Source organism: Salvelinus alpinus, chromosome 30 (genome assembly GCF_045679555.1).
Source record: "Salvelinus alpinus chromosome 30, SLU_Salpinus.1, whole genome shotgun sequence".
Classification (NCBI taxonomy): Eukaryota; Metazoa; Chordata; class Actinopteri; order Salmoniformes; family Salmonidae; genus Salvelinus; species Salvelinus alpinus.
Genome location: NC_092115.1, coordinates 31,866,431 through 31,882,297, shown reverse-complemented (window position 1 = coordinate 31,882,297; position 15,867 = coordinate 31,866,431). Strand labels below are relative to the sequence as shown.

Sequence of the window (15,867 nt, the reverse complement as noted above, 5' to 3'; positions counted from 1 at the left end):
TCTTCGACAGTAAATACACTTCAGAGAAAAACACACTAACGAATTCTTCCTTGTTTCCACAGCCTCTCTCTCCCTCTTCCATATCTTTTCCCCCCTCTCTGTCTTCCCTCTCCCTGCATACGACAGTGGTCTTTCGCATGTAGACATGTGCTTGTGTCTGCAATTGTCTTTATATACAGTACCATTCAAAAGTTTAGACACACCTACTCATTCCAGGGTTTCTTTATTTTTACTATTTTCTACATTGTAGAATTGTAACGGGTACGCTAGGTGTCGGGAAGCAAGTACAGGAAGGGAATTTAATAATAAATTAAACATGGACCAAAACAAGAGTAGCATACAGACATATAACACAGGAACAGAATCAATAGCACCCGGGGAAAGAACCAAAGGGAGTGACAGATATAGGGCAGGTAATCTGGAAGGTGATGGAGTCCAGGTGAGTCTGAGGCACAGGTGTGCGTAACGATGGTGGCATGTGTGCGCAATAATCAGTAAACTGGCAACAACGAGTGCCAGAGAGGGGGAGCGGGAGTAGACACGTCAGCACCCCCTCCCCGACGCGCGGCTCCAGAAGCAGGATGCCGACCAGAGGGACGGTCCCGAGGACCAAGAGGGGTTCGGTCACTTCTACTCTAGTACTTGTAGAGCCAACTGAGGCACGGGAACCTGTAGAGCCAGCTGAGGCGTGGGAACCACTCGAACCAGTCGAACCAGCCGAGGCATGGGAGCCTGACGAGCCGGCTGAGGCATGGGAGCTTGACGAGCTAGCTGAGGCATCCCCGGTAGCTTCGGCAACGGAAGCCTGATGAGCCAAGCCAGGCTTGTGAACCTATCGAGCCGGCTGAGGCGGCATGGAAGCCTGAGGAGCCAGCTGAGGTATCCCTGGTTGCGTTGGCAGCCGCCCTTGGACCTGACGTCACCAGTAAAAAAGCAAAGAAAATCCCTGTTGCTTCCCTTTGGTGAGGCGCTATTCTGTAACGGAGTCGGGAAGCAAGTACAGGAAGTGAATTTAAGAATAAATGGAACAAAACAAGAAACACGAGTAGCGTACAGACATATAACACAGGACCAGAATCAATAACGCCTGGGGAAAGAACCAAAGGGAGTGACAGTTACAGGGCTGGTAATCAGGAAGGTGATGGAGTCCAGGTGACTCTCATCAGGCGCAGGTGCGCGTAAAGATGGTGGCAGGTGTAGGTAATAATGAGTAAACTGGCGACAACGAGTGCCAGAGAGGGAGAGCGGGAGTAGACATGACAAGAATAATAGTGAAGACATCAAAACTATGAAATAACACAAATGGAATCATGTAGTAACCAAAAAAGTGTTAAACATATCAAAATATATTCTTCAAAGTAGCCACCCTTTGCCTTGATGACAGCTTTGCACTCTCTTGGCATTCTCTAAACCAGCTTCACCTGGAATGCTTTTCCAACACTTGAAGGGCTACTCACATATGCTGAGCACTTGTTGGCTGATTTTCCTTCACTCTGCAGTCCAACTCATCCCAAACCATTTCAATTGGGTTGAAGTCAGGTGATTGTGGAGGCCAGGTCATGTGATGCAGCACTCCATCACTCTCCTTCTTGGTCAAATAGCCCTTTTCACAGCTTGGAGGTGTGTTGGGTCATTGTCCTGTTGAAAACAAATGATAGTCCCACTAAGCCCAAACCAGATGGGTTGAGTATCGCTGCAGAATACTGTGGTAGCCATGCTGGTTAAGTGTGCCTTAAATTCTAAATAAATCACTGACAGTGTCACCAGCAAAGCACCCCCACACCCTCACACCTCCTCCTCCATGCTTCACTGTGGAAAGAACACATGCGGAAATGATCCGTTCACATGCTCTGCGTCTCACAAAGACAATTAGGTTGGAAACAGAAATCGCGAATTTGGTCTCATCAGACCAAAGGAGAGATTTCCACCAGTCTAATGTCTATTGCTTGTGTTTCTTGGCCGAAGCAAGTCTCTTCTTATTATTGGTGTCCTTTAGTAGTGGTTTCTATGCAACAATTCGACCATGAAGGCCTGATTCACAGTCTCCTCTGAACAGTTGATGTTGAGATGTGTGTGTTACTTGCACTCTATGAAGCATTTTTTGGGCTGCAATTTCTGAGGCTGGTAACTCACACATCGTCTGCAGCAGAGGTAACTCTATGTCTTCAATCCCTGTTGCGGTCCTCATGAGAGGCAGTTTCATCATAGCGCTTGATGGGTTTTGCGACTGCACTTGAAGAAACTTTCAAAGTTCGTTACATTTTCCTGATTTACTGACCTTCATGTCTTAAAGTAATGATGGACTGTCATTTCGCTTTGCTTATTTGAGCTGTTCGTGCCATAATATGGACTTGGTCTTTTACCTTATAGGGCTATCTTCTGTATACCACCCCTATCTTGTCACAACAGAACTGATTGGCTCAAACGCATTAAGAAGGAAAGAAATTCCACAAATGAACTTTTAACAAGGCACACCTGTTAATTGAAATGCATTCAAGGTGACTGCCTCATGAAGCTGGTTGAGATAACGCCAAGAGTGTGCAAAGCTGTCGTCAAGGCAAAGGGTGGCTACTTTGAAGATTCTCAAATTGAAAATATATTTTGATTTGTTTAACACTTTTTTGGTAACTACATGATTCCATATTCACCCATTCATCTCCCTGTTCACCCACGACTGCATGGCCAGGCACGACTCCAACATCATCATTACGTTTGCTGACGAAACAACAGTGGTAGGCCTGATCACCGACAACGGCGAGACAGCCTATAGGGAGGAGGTCAGAGACATGGCCGGGTGGTGCCAGTATAACAACCTATCCCTCAACGTAACTAAGACTAAGGAGATGATTGTGGACTACAGGAAAAGGAGCACCGAGCACGACCCCATTCTCATCGACGGGGCTGAAATGGAGCAGGTTGAGAGCTTCAAATTCCTTGGTGTCCACATCAACAACAAACTAGAATGGTCCAAACACACCAAGACAGTTGTGAAGAGGGCACGACAAAGCCTATTCCCTCTCAGGAAACTAAAAAGATTTGGCATGGGTCCTGAGATCCTCAAAAGGTTCTACAGCTACAACATCGAGAGCATCCTGACCGGTTGCATCACTGCCTGGTACGGCAATTGCTCGGCCTCTGACCACAAGGCACTACAGAGGGTAGTGCGTACGGCCCAGTACATCACTGGAGCAAAGCTGCCTGCCATCCAGGACCTCTACACCAGGCGGTGTCAGATGAAGGCCCTAAAAATTGTCAAAGACCCCAGCCACCCCAGTCATAGACTGTTCTCTCTACTACCGCATGGCAAGCGGTACCGGAGTGCCAAGTCTAGGAATAAAAAGGTTTCTCAACAGTTTTTACCCCCAAGCCATAAGACTCATGAGCAGGTAACCAAATGGTCAACCAATTGGTCAATCGCCAACCCCTCTTTTTACACTTCTGCTACTCTCTGTTCATCATATATGCATAGTCACTTTAACGATACCTACATGTACGTACTACCTCAATAAGCCTGACTAACAGGTGTCTGTATATAGCCTTGCTACTCTTTTTTCAAACGTCTTTTTACTGTTGTTTTATTTCTTTACTTACCTACACACACACACACACACATACCTTTTTCCCCCCACACCATTGGTTAGAGCCTGTAAGTAAGCATTTCACTGTAAGATCTACACCTGGTGTATTCGGCGCACGTGACAAATACATTTAGATTTGATTTAATTTGATATGTGTTATTTCATAGTTTTGATGTCTTCACTATTACTCTACAATCTAGAAAACAGTAAAAATAAAGAAAAACCCTTGAATGAGTAGGTGTTCTAAAACCTTTGATCGAATGGTATTAGTCAATATGGGGAGGTAGAAATCCTGTGTATTCTGCACCAGGATCAGGGAACTCCTGTTGTATACGGGACACCACACAGGATGACCACTCTGACATGTTTGCCAAGGTAGCCCCATTACCACCAGACCAAATGCTGATAGGCACAGTATTTCTATCGGCTGTGAATGACAATGAAAGGAGTAACGTGCACATTGTTATATTAGCAGAACACTACTTCTATGGTATTAGTAGATTATTAGTATTAGTTCTATGGTATTAGTAGATTATTAGTATTAGTTCTATGGTATTAGTACATTATTAGTATTAGTTCTATGGTATTAGTACATTATTAGTATTAGTTCTATGGTATTAGTACATTATTAGTATTAGTTCTATGGTATTAGTACATTATTAGTATTAGTTCTATGGTATTAGTACATTATTAGTATTAGTTCTATGGTATTAGTACATTATTAGTATTAGTTCTATGGTATTAGTACATTATTAGTATTAGTTCTATGGTATTAGTACATTATTAGTATTAGTTCTATGGTATTAGTACATTATTAGTATTAGTTCTATGGTATTAGTACATTATTGGTATTAGTTCTATGGTATTAGTACATTATTGTTTATTCTACATGGACCTGTTACTACATTTGAAATGTATCAATAGACTTAGTTAAGACTATCCACATAAATTCAGTAATTGGATTCTTCTCATATTATTCTGTAGGCTACTAACCTATTCAAAGCTTCCTCCGGCATCTCTCCATACATCTGCCTGCAGTTATTGAACTCAACCAGCAGGAGTTTTTTGTTGTCGTGATTGAGTGGGGGGGGGGGGGAAACAGCTGCGGGCAAGGTTCTGACAAATGGGTGTGTCTTGGTGATGGCAAGGACACACCCAAGAAACACTCACATCAAACCACACCCCCAAGCCAACTCACACTTGGCTTCTGTCATGGCCGCCAGCATTTCTTGAGGATCAAGCCAAAAAACAAGGCCAAATCAGCAGGTGCAGTTCCCTTTTAACTGTGCAGTCTCATTATGAGTATTACATTGTTTACCAATGTCAGTATATAATAGTGTAGTCCCTACACCCTGTCACTCTTCCTGCTCCCGGTGTGCTATTTCAGACCTTTCGTGGAACCCCTTTTGTTCCTCTGATTAGGTGTCCATGGAGGGAAGGAGAGGTGGATTTCCGATGGCCAGGACCCTTCCTCTGGGATCTCACAGACCTCTCAGGTGTCTGGGGGTCTAGAGGGATGGAGTGATGGAGGGACAGAGGGATGGAGTGATGGAGTGATGGAGTGATGGAGGGACAGAGGGATGGAGTGATGGAGGTCTAGAGGGATGGAGTGATGGAGGGACAGAGGGATGGAGTGATGGGGGGAAAGAGGGATGGAGTGATGGAGGGACAGAGGGATGGAGTGATGGAGGGACAGAGGGATGGAGGGATGGCGATCTAGAGGGATGGCATGATGGAGGGACAGAGGGATGGAGTGATGGAGGGACAGAAGGATGGAGGGACAGAGGGACAGAGGGATGGAGTGATGGAGGGACAGAGGGACAGAGGGACAGAGGGATGGAGTGATGGAGGGACAGAGGGACAGAGGGACAGAGGGACAGAGGGACAGAGGGACAGAGGGATGGAGTGACAGAGGGATGGAGTGATGGAGGGACAAAGGGACAGAGGGACAGAGGGACAGAGGGACAGAGGCATGGAGGGACAGAGGGATGGAGGGACGGAGGGATGGAGTGATGGAGGGACAGAGGGATGGAGTGATGGAGGGACAGAGGGATGGAGTGATGGAGGGACAGAGGGATGGAGGGACGGAGGGATGGAGTGATGGAGGGACAGAGTGATGGAGGGACAGAGGGATGGAGTGATGGATGGAGTGATGGAGGGACAGAGGGATGGAGGGACAGAGGGATGGAGTGATGGAGGGACAGAGTGATGGAGGGACAGAGGGATGGAGTGATGGAGGGACAGAGGGATGGAGTGATGGAGGGACAGAGGGATGGAGTGATGGAGGGACAGAGGGATGGAGTGATGGTGGGATGGAGTGATGGAGGGACAGAGGGATGGACGCAGGCTGTACATTCCTCCTCCTCCTCTTCCTTTTTATTTCCGTGCCTGCTACTGTAGTTGAATGCTGTTAGAGCTATTATTATTATAATCATTATTATACATCATCATGGTGTCTATTATCATCATGATGATTAATGTTAATGGGATGACCATGTGCTGCAGGTGCTGTAACCTCCAGTGACCTGGCTAGAAGGAAGCATTTTAAGTGCTTCCTGAAGAAATGATTGGTGGTTTTTAATGACACGAGGAGGTGACTTTTATTTCTTTCTGGGTGAAAATATTTGCCTTTGGTATGTATAGAGGAATTCTGTTGTATCTTGGCTTATATTATATCTAGGCAACTAACTATACGATACGATCCCTGTCCTTAACCGTCTCAGTGCAGGTACAGTTAAATCAGCTCTACTTACAGCTCACAGCCTTTCCTTTCCTGTATCCATCAAAATAAGAAGTGTATTGCAGACCCCTATAGCATCCCCGTATCAGTCACCCCACAACCCCTCCTCCCCTTTACACATTCCTACCAGTCATTTTATGGTGGAGGATTTCTCACTCTCCTCTAAAGCTCTGCATCAGTCAGAGTACAGAGGGGACCTCAACCCTTTTCCAGAGCCCACTAATCCCACATTCTTAACTAGATTACAGAGTGTCAGAGCGATCTGAGAGCCTCTCTCACCTGTCATCTATCAGGACAGCTAGACACAACTAGACTCACAACTCCCATCAAACACTACAGCACTATAGCACTCTGCCTAGAATCCTGGCTGTCAAAGAGAGGGAGAAGGGGAAAGGAGGGAGGGGAGAGAGAGGGAGGAATGGGGCAAGAGAGGGAGGAATGGAAGGAGAGAGGGAGCGAGCAATGCAAGTTCTAGTCTGTGTCCCTTTGGACAGTGCTGTGTGTGTGTGTATGTGTACAGTATGTGTGTGTGTGTGTGTGTGTGTGTGTGTGTGTGTGTGTGTGTGTGTGTGTGTGTGTGTGTGTGTGTGTGTGTGTGTGTGTGTGTGTGTGTGTGTGTGTGTGTGTGTGTGTGTGTGTGTGTGTGTGTGTGTGTGTGTGTGTGTGTGTGTGTGTGTGTCTGTGTTTGTCTCTGTGTGTGCACATTTGGAAACAATAATATTGTTTTCATACTGGGAATGGTGGTGTGGGCATACACATACCATCCTGATTAATTTTCAGCCTGTCATATTTTATTTTTTTCTCTGAAGATTGGGGTCCTACTCTTGACCTCTGTCTGAGTCTAGGCCCAGGTCATGTCTCTCTCCCCTTAGTTAATGGCTGTATTTCCCCAGGAGAGAAAATGAGAGATGAGTGGAGAGACCATGGTGTTGATGTGAGTCTCATGTTGTGTGTGTGTGTAAGGGATTGAAAGAGTAGCAGGGCGCTGGGCCCTGCCCCCTGCTTTCCTCTATTCACTACTGTATCCTGCCTGTGTTGTGGGGCCTAAATGGCCTTTAATGAGCCACCAGTGGACCCTGCTCTTCCTGCCCCCCTCACAAACACACTCACACACACAGACACACACACTCACTGTTATCTCCTCCGAACAGCGCTTCCTATTACCCCACACCTATCCTACCACCAGCTCCTGCTCTGGCAGTTACCAACCCAGGCCTCACGTCCCTGATCTGAGTTTGTGACCCACAAACACCACAATCACACGTTTCTCACCCCATCGCGATCCCCCATCTCTCCGTCTGCCTCTTTATCTCTCTATCTCTTGTTCTGCTTGTCCATCTCTATGCCCTTTCTCACCCGGTCCATTCTGTCTCTTTTGATAGCTAGCATATTTTTGTGTGTGGCGCGGCGATAGACCGGAAACAACCTCCATAAAAGCAAAGAGAGGCTGAGAGGTGGACAGCATGACCCGTTGTATTGTCTAGGACATGAGGGTCACAATGCTGTTTCAGTGTGTGTGTGTGTTTGTGTGTGTGTGTGTGTGTGTCAAAACACAGGGACGGACGGGTTAGGAGCTGAGCCCGCTAGGGTCAAACAGAAGCTCCACTTGCCTGTGACCCAGGATGAGTCCCAGGGGAATGGTCATTATCTGTACTCCTGACTGGGATTGATGGGAAAATCAGAAGGGTCATTGCAGGTCAGCTATTAGAACCCATACCTCGGGTGGTCAGAGTCACTGGCAGACGAAATGATGGCACAGTCTTTTTCCAGGAACACTCTACTGTAGAACAATAAGTCAATGTTCCTCACTCCCAGACAAGCTTTTTTTAAATTAAATCTGTAGGAGGTGTTACTGTTTCTGGAAAGCTGTGAAGTGTGTAAATGTATTAAACACATCCCTTAATGTGTCTTTATTTCTGAGCAACCAGCCATTCTAATTTTCCTTAATTTAACTAAGCAAGTCTGTTTTATTTACAATGACTGCCTACACCAGCCAAAACCCAGACAATGCTGGGCCAATTGTGTGCCAACTTATGGGACTCCCAATCACAGCTGGTTGTTTGGTTGCCAGGTTGATAAGTTCCTCCACCCTTTCACATTTTCATGTTTAATTTCACCACTCACCCCAGATGAACCCTTGAACAAAATAATGACACAATAATGAAAGTATGCTGAATCTAATGAAACACCTAACATTTCCCTACCTCCCCCATCTCTCCATTACCCTGACCGCAGTAGCACCAAGCTATACTCACTAGGACCTCAGTCACATACTGTACAGTAACTTGTGACAGCACAATAAATGTGTGACAGTCTACTACTTAGAGGGAGCACATAAAGTTCCTCATAAAACCTCTTTCCAGTATTAATTATAAACTGTGAGGAATTACGCTGCTAACCCAGCTCTAAACTATTACAAATGTTTATGCTAACTAAACATCTCTGAAATGTCAAGGAAACTTCAAAGTTTCTCCATCAGTCTAACAGAAAGTGGGGAGTTTAAAAGGGACTATCCTCTGAAAACAAATGTCTGTTGTCAGTTGCTTGTAATGGCCTTCAGTCCTTGCCAAAGATAAATATAAATACACCAGCGTAGCTACGTTGTTAGCCATCGCAGCTAGCTAACTGCGGGCTCATTTCCCCCCTAGTCTACCACTTGCACGTGCTGCTTTCCAGGTGTTGTCATGACAATTAATCCTGTTTTCTCAACATTTGGCTGCTTGCAGCTGACAGAAGTTCTCAGAGGAGTTTTCAGGGTTTAGGAAAATCAAATGAAAGGCAATCAGGCTGTTTTGACAAGCTGAACTCCGCTGAGCTGTGATGGTCGTTTGGCGCTGATTGCCCTGTCCCTGGTTTGCAGGAGCCCTGAGCTGCTCTGATGTGGTGAATGTACAGGACAGGTTGGGGGGGGGGGGGGGGGTGTTCTATGCTAAGGTCTATGCAGGTCATTTAGACATGTGTGTGTGTGTGTGTGCTCATGTGTAGTGTTTTTGGTGCTTACTGGTATAATTGCACGCTCAACCCAATCCCATCTCATATGGGGTCATTTTGGCCCCTGATGCAGAGGGAGTATGAGAGGAGTGTCTGTGGGACAGATGCACCAATGGGCAGTAAGGTCCAATATGGCATCATGACAATCGCACAATCGCACAATGGTGGTGATGTCATAGAAATATTAGCCTGTGACACAGTGATAACATACTGTAGATACTCATGGGTTGCTGCGGCGTCACTCGGTTGCGTCACTCCATTGTTGTGAACGTTAAAGACGTCTCAACCATAGTGACTCCTGAAGGTCTAGTGGTGCCCAGTCATTCTTAAAGGGGGCATTTAAAAAAAATGTATCTACACTATATTGGCTTAGAAATATAGACACAAAATTAGTAGGAAACAACATTATGATGTCATCAGATAGACTTTAGACAGATGTTAGCTGGCAAAGTTTGTCAAAAATGCAAAGCTAGAATCCAAATCAAATTTAAATAATTGGTCACTTCCACAGATTTGCAGATGCCATCACAGGTGCAGAATAAATCACAGACAGTGTCACCAGCAAAGCACCCCCACACAATCACACCTTCTTCTCCATGCTTTGCGGTGGGAACCACACATGCAGAGATCATCCGTTCACCTACTCTGCGTCTCACAAAGACACGGTGGTTGGAACCAAAAATGTCAAAGTTGGACTCAGACCGAAGGACAGATTTCCACCGGTCTAATGTCCATTGCTTGTGTTTCTTGGCCCAAGCAAGTCTTTTCTTACTATTGGTGTCCTTTAGTAGTTGTTTCTTTGCAGCAATTTGTCCATGATTCACGCAGTCTCCTCTGAACAGTTGTTGTTGAGATGTGTCTCTTACTTGAACTCTGTGAAGCATTTATTTGGGCTGCAATCTGAGGTGCAGTGAACACTAATAAACTTAAACGTATCTAACGAAAAGCCATCGAGGGGTGGCCATTCCACCCCTACGGAAGAGCAGCACCCACTCAGCCCAGTACTTATTATGACTGTGATATGTGGTTGTCCCACCTAACCTTAAGATGACTGCACTAACTGTATGTCACTCTGGATAAGAGTGTCTGCTAAATGACTATAATGAACATGTAATTATTTGCCTCGAGAAATATAATCATATTTCCAAGCCACTTTAATGTAGTTTTGACAAAATCTTCAAGCATCAACTGAGAATGCGTTGAGTAGAACATTCAGTCGGGCATCAGTCTTCAAGAAAACGTTCAGAACAATGGCTTGACACAACATGCAAACCATGAATAAGACGATGTCAATGGGGAATGGAATAAACCATAGATATTCATATCAAGGGAAGATAAATAAGATCTTACTCACAACACAATTAGCAGCCCAATCTTTTAAACGTGTGATCAGTTTGTTTCTTGTCATTGTCTCATTTCCTGTGGTCTGGGGTGTGACAAATGTAAGCTTCCCATTAGCCACCACTACATTGGCAAGGACCCGATGTTCAAATGGCTGGGCAGGGTTTTTTCATTCCAAGGCCGTTTGTCAGAGTATAACAGCAGAACAGAGCACTGTAAGCAAATCAATGCAACATGTTGCTGCCTCACTAACTTGTCTGTTTCCAATAGACACTCTGGCTTGTAGCTCGTATTCAGTGACCTGGGAGATGTTTTCATGTCTTCAGTAACTAACTACACCCAGCTACTGCTTTGAATACAAGACTCCACTGGGAAGCAAGGTCTTGAGGGACACTGTACTACAATATATGTATCTATGGACAGTACAGTCATGTCTCCTTTAACTCTGTATCTTTTCTGTAAGTTCAATCATGATAATGGCTGCCTGCCTGTCTGCCTGACTGCCTGCTGGTAGTCCCCTCCAGGGGAATGCTTCAGTCTGGTTCTGATTAGCAGCTGGATGCTAGTGACAGAGCTCAGTCTGTTGCCTGCCTGGGAGACAGCTGTGTGTGTGTGTGTGTGTGTGTGTGTGTGTGTGTGTGTGTGTGTGTGTGTGTGTGTGTGTGTGTGTGTGTGTGTGTGTGTGTGTGTGTGTGTGTGTGTGTGTGTGTGTGTGTGCGTGTGCGTGTGTGTGTGTGTGTGTGTGTGGGGGGGGGGTATAAAGGCCTTCTAATTAAAAAAGACTATCGTCATACAGATGGAAGTATAAGACACATAATGCCAGGACTGAACCATATTTCTTTACTAGGTACACCAATAATAATAGGCAGCAGCAGCATCAACAACAACAAACAAAAACAACAGTACAGGACATACATTTTGTCATGCCAATGTGAAGTGGGACCATCACGATAGCAGTGATAACAATGATTGCTTTATTTTATATGATATCAAATGTTGAAGCGTGATTTAATAATTTGATCGAAATGTACATCAAATGACACAGTATAATCCACCTGCAAGGCGAGCAGGCAGAACGATTCAACATGTTCAACACTGCAAATGGCCATAGAGGGTGTGGAAGTCATTTAAGAAAAACAAACTGTAACTTGTCTGTAAAATACTTCCCTGGATGGTTTGATTCGCTTCGTTGATTTGGAAGGAAATCCATTGGCTAATTGATCGTTCCATATTTTCTAGCAATGCCGCTGATTGGTTCATTCGTTGGCTGATTGCTATTTATGTTAGAGCTTGATAAGCTTCCTGCCTGGGGTGATCCAGTCAGGGAATCAAAACTCTCAGAGAAGAATCAGAACTAGAGTCTATCAACAGCAATTCACTGAGTCATATATATAGAATCAAACCATCTCATTGTAAATAGCAGCGATTCAGTGAGTCATTTTACTATTTTCCCTTTTCTGTTTGCATCTCTCTTTCTCTCTCAATCGCTCTCTCTCTTTCTCCAAATTAAAGCATCTAACAGAGCAGAGATTCAGATTTGCCCAATTATTGGCAAAATATTTGATTGTTTAAAAGACTGATTAGTGGCAAAAGATCACAATTGGGCTGCCTGTGCAAATGCGGCCAATAACAGCGATTCAATGAACGATTTACCACACATACTGTAGAATCAGATTGTCTTACAGAGCAGCAATTCAGTCAGTGATTCAGTGAGTCATTGTCTTGCAATGAAGCAGTCTCTGGCCAAGGACTTGTGGAATCTTACTAACGTCTATATTTGACAACAGTTGTCAGTAGTTGTTGTTTTCAATGATCATGTCTACGTCGACCCATTGGGCAAGAAGACGAGATCCACATGCCATTCACACTGGGTCAGATACAAGGAGCATCCTCAGGAGATGATCTAATTTATCTGACATTATTTACAATTCTAAAATGTGTTTTGCACGTTGTCTTTTTTTATCACTCAAACTATTAGATACATGTGCTTGCCACATTTACTTGAAAAACGATCTCCAATTGCAGATACATTTGAACTAAGATATAAGTTGGATATGAGATCAAGTTAGAGGGGATCTCAATACAGTGAGATTCTCTTGTGTTAATGTTTTGCTGTGAGTCAGAACTGTAGGTTCTGTTGGAGGATTTTCATTCTACTCAGCGGTTCTCTTCACATCAGTTGCAGTATTGTTCAGCTCCATTTCACAGATCCCTCTCATGAATGCTTATGGGGCGAGAGATGCTTTTAATGTGGAACGGCTCCATGCTATTTTTAACCACGCTGAAATGTTGAGTAAACAGCTTTGAGTCAAAAGTCAAAAGGAGCTATTTTCTCTTTTCGGTCTGCATCTCTCTCTCTCTCTCTCGCTTTCTCTGTCTTTCTCTGTCTCTGTCACTCTCCCTGTTTCTCTCTGTTTCTCTCTGTCTTTCTCTGTCTCTCTCGCTGTCTCTCTCGCTGCCTCTCTCGCTGACTATGCCTCTGCCACTGCCACTGTCTCTGTCTCTGTCTCTGTCTCTGTCTCTGTCTCTGTTTCTGTCTCTGTCTCTGTCTCTCTTCATTGAGTGAATTAGTTGTTTAGTTTGGCCTACCTACGGTTTTAGTGCGTCAGAGCCTTTAGTATGAACTCTGTTTCTAAAGGTTGTAAGCTGCTAACTCTGCATGAAACAAGAGCCAACCAGCCTAAAGGTCATTCCAACAACACACTGCTTTTCCATACATCCCTTCATATTCTCAGTGGGAAACGGACTGAACCCCAGGAGAGAAGACGAAATGATCAGACATTGTGTCATTGTACCATGTTTTGTGCTGCTACCATGTTGTGTTGCTACCATGTTGTTGTCATGTTGTGTTGCTACCACGCTGTGTTGTCATGTGTTGCTGACTTTCTATGTTGTTGTCTTAGGTCTCTCTTTATGTAGTGTTGTGTTGTCTCTCTTGTCGTGATGTGTGTTTTGTCCTATATTTGTATTGTATACATTTTTTACATTTTAATCCCAGGCCCCGTCCCCGCAGGAGGCCTTTTGCCTTTTGGTAGGCCATCATTGTAAATAAGAATTTGTTCTTAACTGACTTGCCTAGTTAAGTAAAGGTTAAATAAATAAAAATGAATCGCAAAGGAGTCATAGCAGTACACTCCTGCACAGACAGGTGGCAGCAGATAGCCATGAGGCAAGAGAACAGTGATGTCCCAGACTCCATAGTCATAGAGTTAATGTCAATGTGTTGTTAGTGGCTCTTTTATTCCATGCCACTTCTGTCTGACTGTCACTTCTCAGATTTGTGCAGACTTCACAACGCAGAATACCAAGTCAGGACAGGATAGATGGAGAGAGACTTGGAGCATGAGAGAAGCTGCAAGTCTAAAACGAATGGGAGGTCAACCAGGATAGTAAGGTTGATGGGGGTGGGTCTCTATTACGTCAAAGGAAAGGGAGGACATGCTGCACAGGTAAGGAAACCTGTGTCTTTCTGTGAGAGAAAGGAAGTGTACTGGCTGAGTGTGTTGGAGGTTTAGTCCAATAACGTTTGATTTAGGTAGAGAGGGAAGTGGTGTGAGAAGATTGGGTCAGTCAGGAACAGGAAGAGTGAAATTTGACTCATCCTTATTGTTAAATTATGTAGAGTGAAGGTAGATCATCATTCACGATAGTTAGAGAGTGTAAGGGAGGTATGGAACGGAGCGAGTGAGGTAGTGATGACAGGAAATTAAGACATCTCTCTCTCTCTCTCTCTCTCTCTCTCTCTCTCTCTCTCTCTCTCTCTCTCTCTCTCTCTCTCTCTCTCTCTCTCTCTCTCTCTCTCTCTCTCTCTCTCTCTCTCTCTCTCTCTCTCTCTCTCTCTCTCTCTCTCACTCACTGGGAATGTTTTGTCAGGATTCTTCATCAGTTGATGTCAGTGTTTCGGCCCAGGGGAGTGATTTAAGAGGGCATGGCGTTCTTGCCGTGCACCCACCCCTCCGAGGCTGTTCCAGTCTGCCAGTCCCGCTACGCTCTGCACTGCAATGTAAAAACTAACAAAACACCCTGGGCCTTTTTAATTATCTCCGGTGCACAGTCTGACAGCTTAGAGCTGAAGAGATAACCAGCTAAAGCAGAGTAACCAGCTATTACACTAAATATTTTGGTGCGTTGCACAGCTGAGGCCATGCGTGAGTGTGGGAAATATCGACTGGTGGAAAGTTGGAAAACAATTCAAACCACAACTGGCATGATGGTATTAACAGCTTATCGTTAATGTCACTCAGTAGTTAAGATTTGAGTTGACTGTAGAGTTTACACACTACAATGGAATGGAACGTTCGGGTTTGCTTTACTCGCTCAATGTTCTATGGTTCTAGCCAAGGGTTTGTCATCAGGTGAGATGTTTTTTGACACGGTTAGGAGACAAGGTTTTGCTGGCGCCATTCTTATTTTTTTATGGCAGGAGGGTGGGTAACGTTGGGGGTGTGTTACATGTTGGTAAGGGATGTTATTTGAAGGTCGTGACCTTTCCTTATTAGCAATTTACAAACCAGCCCAGTGTTGTAAATTGCTTTATTGTGCCACAGAGCGTGGGCACCACTCACCCGCGCAGGGCCACTTTGAAACCATGTTGATGTTGACCTATGGGGTCACTGGGGTCCAAGATTATTTTAGTAAATTAAAACTAATCATGAGAACTATTTAGTAAACTGAAATAAATGAATTAACAAACCCGCTTGAAAAATGAAAAATAAAATAAAACCCTAATGAAATATGTTCAGTTTTCAATGGAATGGAGTTTTCAATGGAATGGGGTTTTCAATGGAATGGGGTTTTCAATGGAATGGGTTTTCCAATGGAATGGGGTTTTCAATGGAATGGGGTTTTCAATGGAATGGGGTTTTCAATGGAATGGGGTTTTCAATGGAATGGGGTTTTCAATGGAGTTTTCAAGCTTCTTAATCTGAAATCATAATATAATATTGTGTGTGTACATTGTACAATCAATTAGAGAGAGAGCCTCATATTACATTTATTTGAATATATCCACTGTACACATAAATCACAGTAAATTGGTTTGTGTAGGTGCAAGTCAGACTATTTTTATTCCCAGAATGCAACACACTTTGAAAGGCAGTGAAGTGATCCGATGGAGGTGAGCACAATACAATACTTTGCTCTCACATAGTCACACAGAGTAGCAGCGCGAAGCGCACATGGGCAGATACTCTGTATGACTGTGTGAGAGCAAAGTCT

At 44.4% G+C, this 15,867-nt stretch overlaps 1 long non-coding RNA gene across 1 annotated transcript; it reads left to right on the top strand.

Annotated features, from left to right (window-relative positions):
* The first annotated feature begins 13,907 nt into the window (after positions 1 to 13,907).
* LOC139560201 (uncharacterized) lies at positions 13,908 to 15,372 on the top strand. Its single transcript, XR_011671884.1, has 2 exons — positions 13,908 to 14,099; positions 14,524 to 15,372. It is a non-coding gene; the product is annotated as an uncharacterized lncRNA (long non-coding RNA).
* Positions 15,373 to 15,867: the final 495 nt, after the last annotated feature.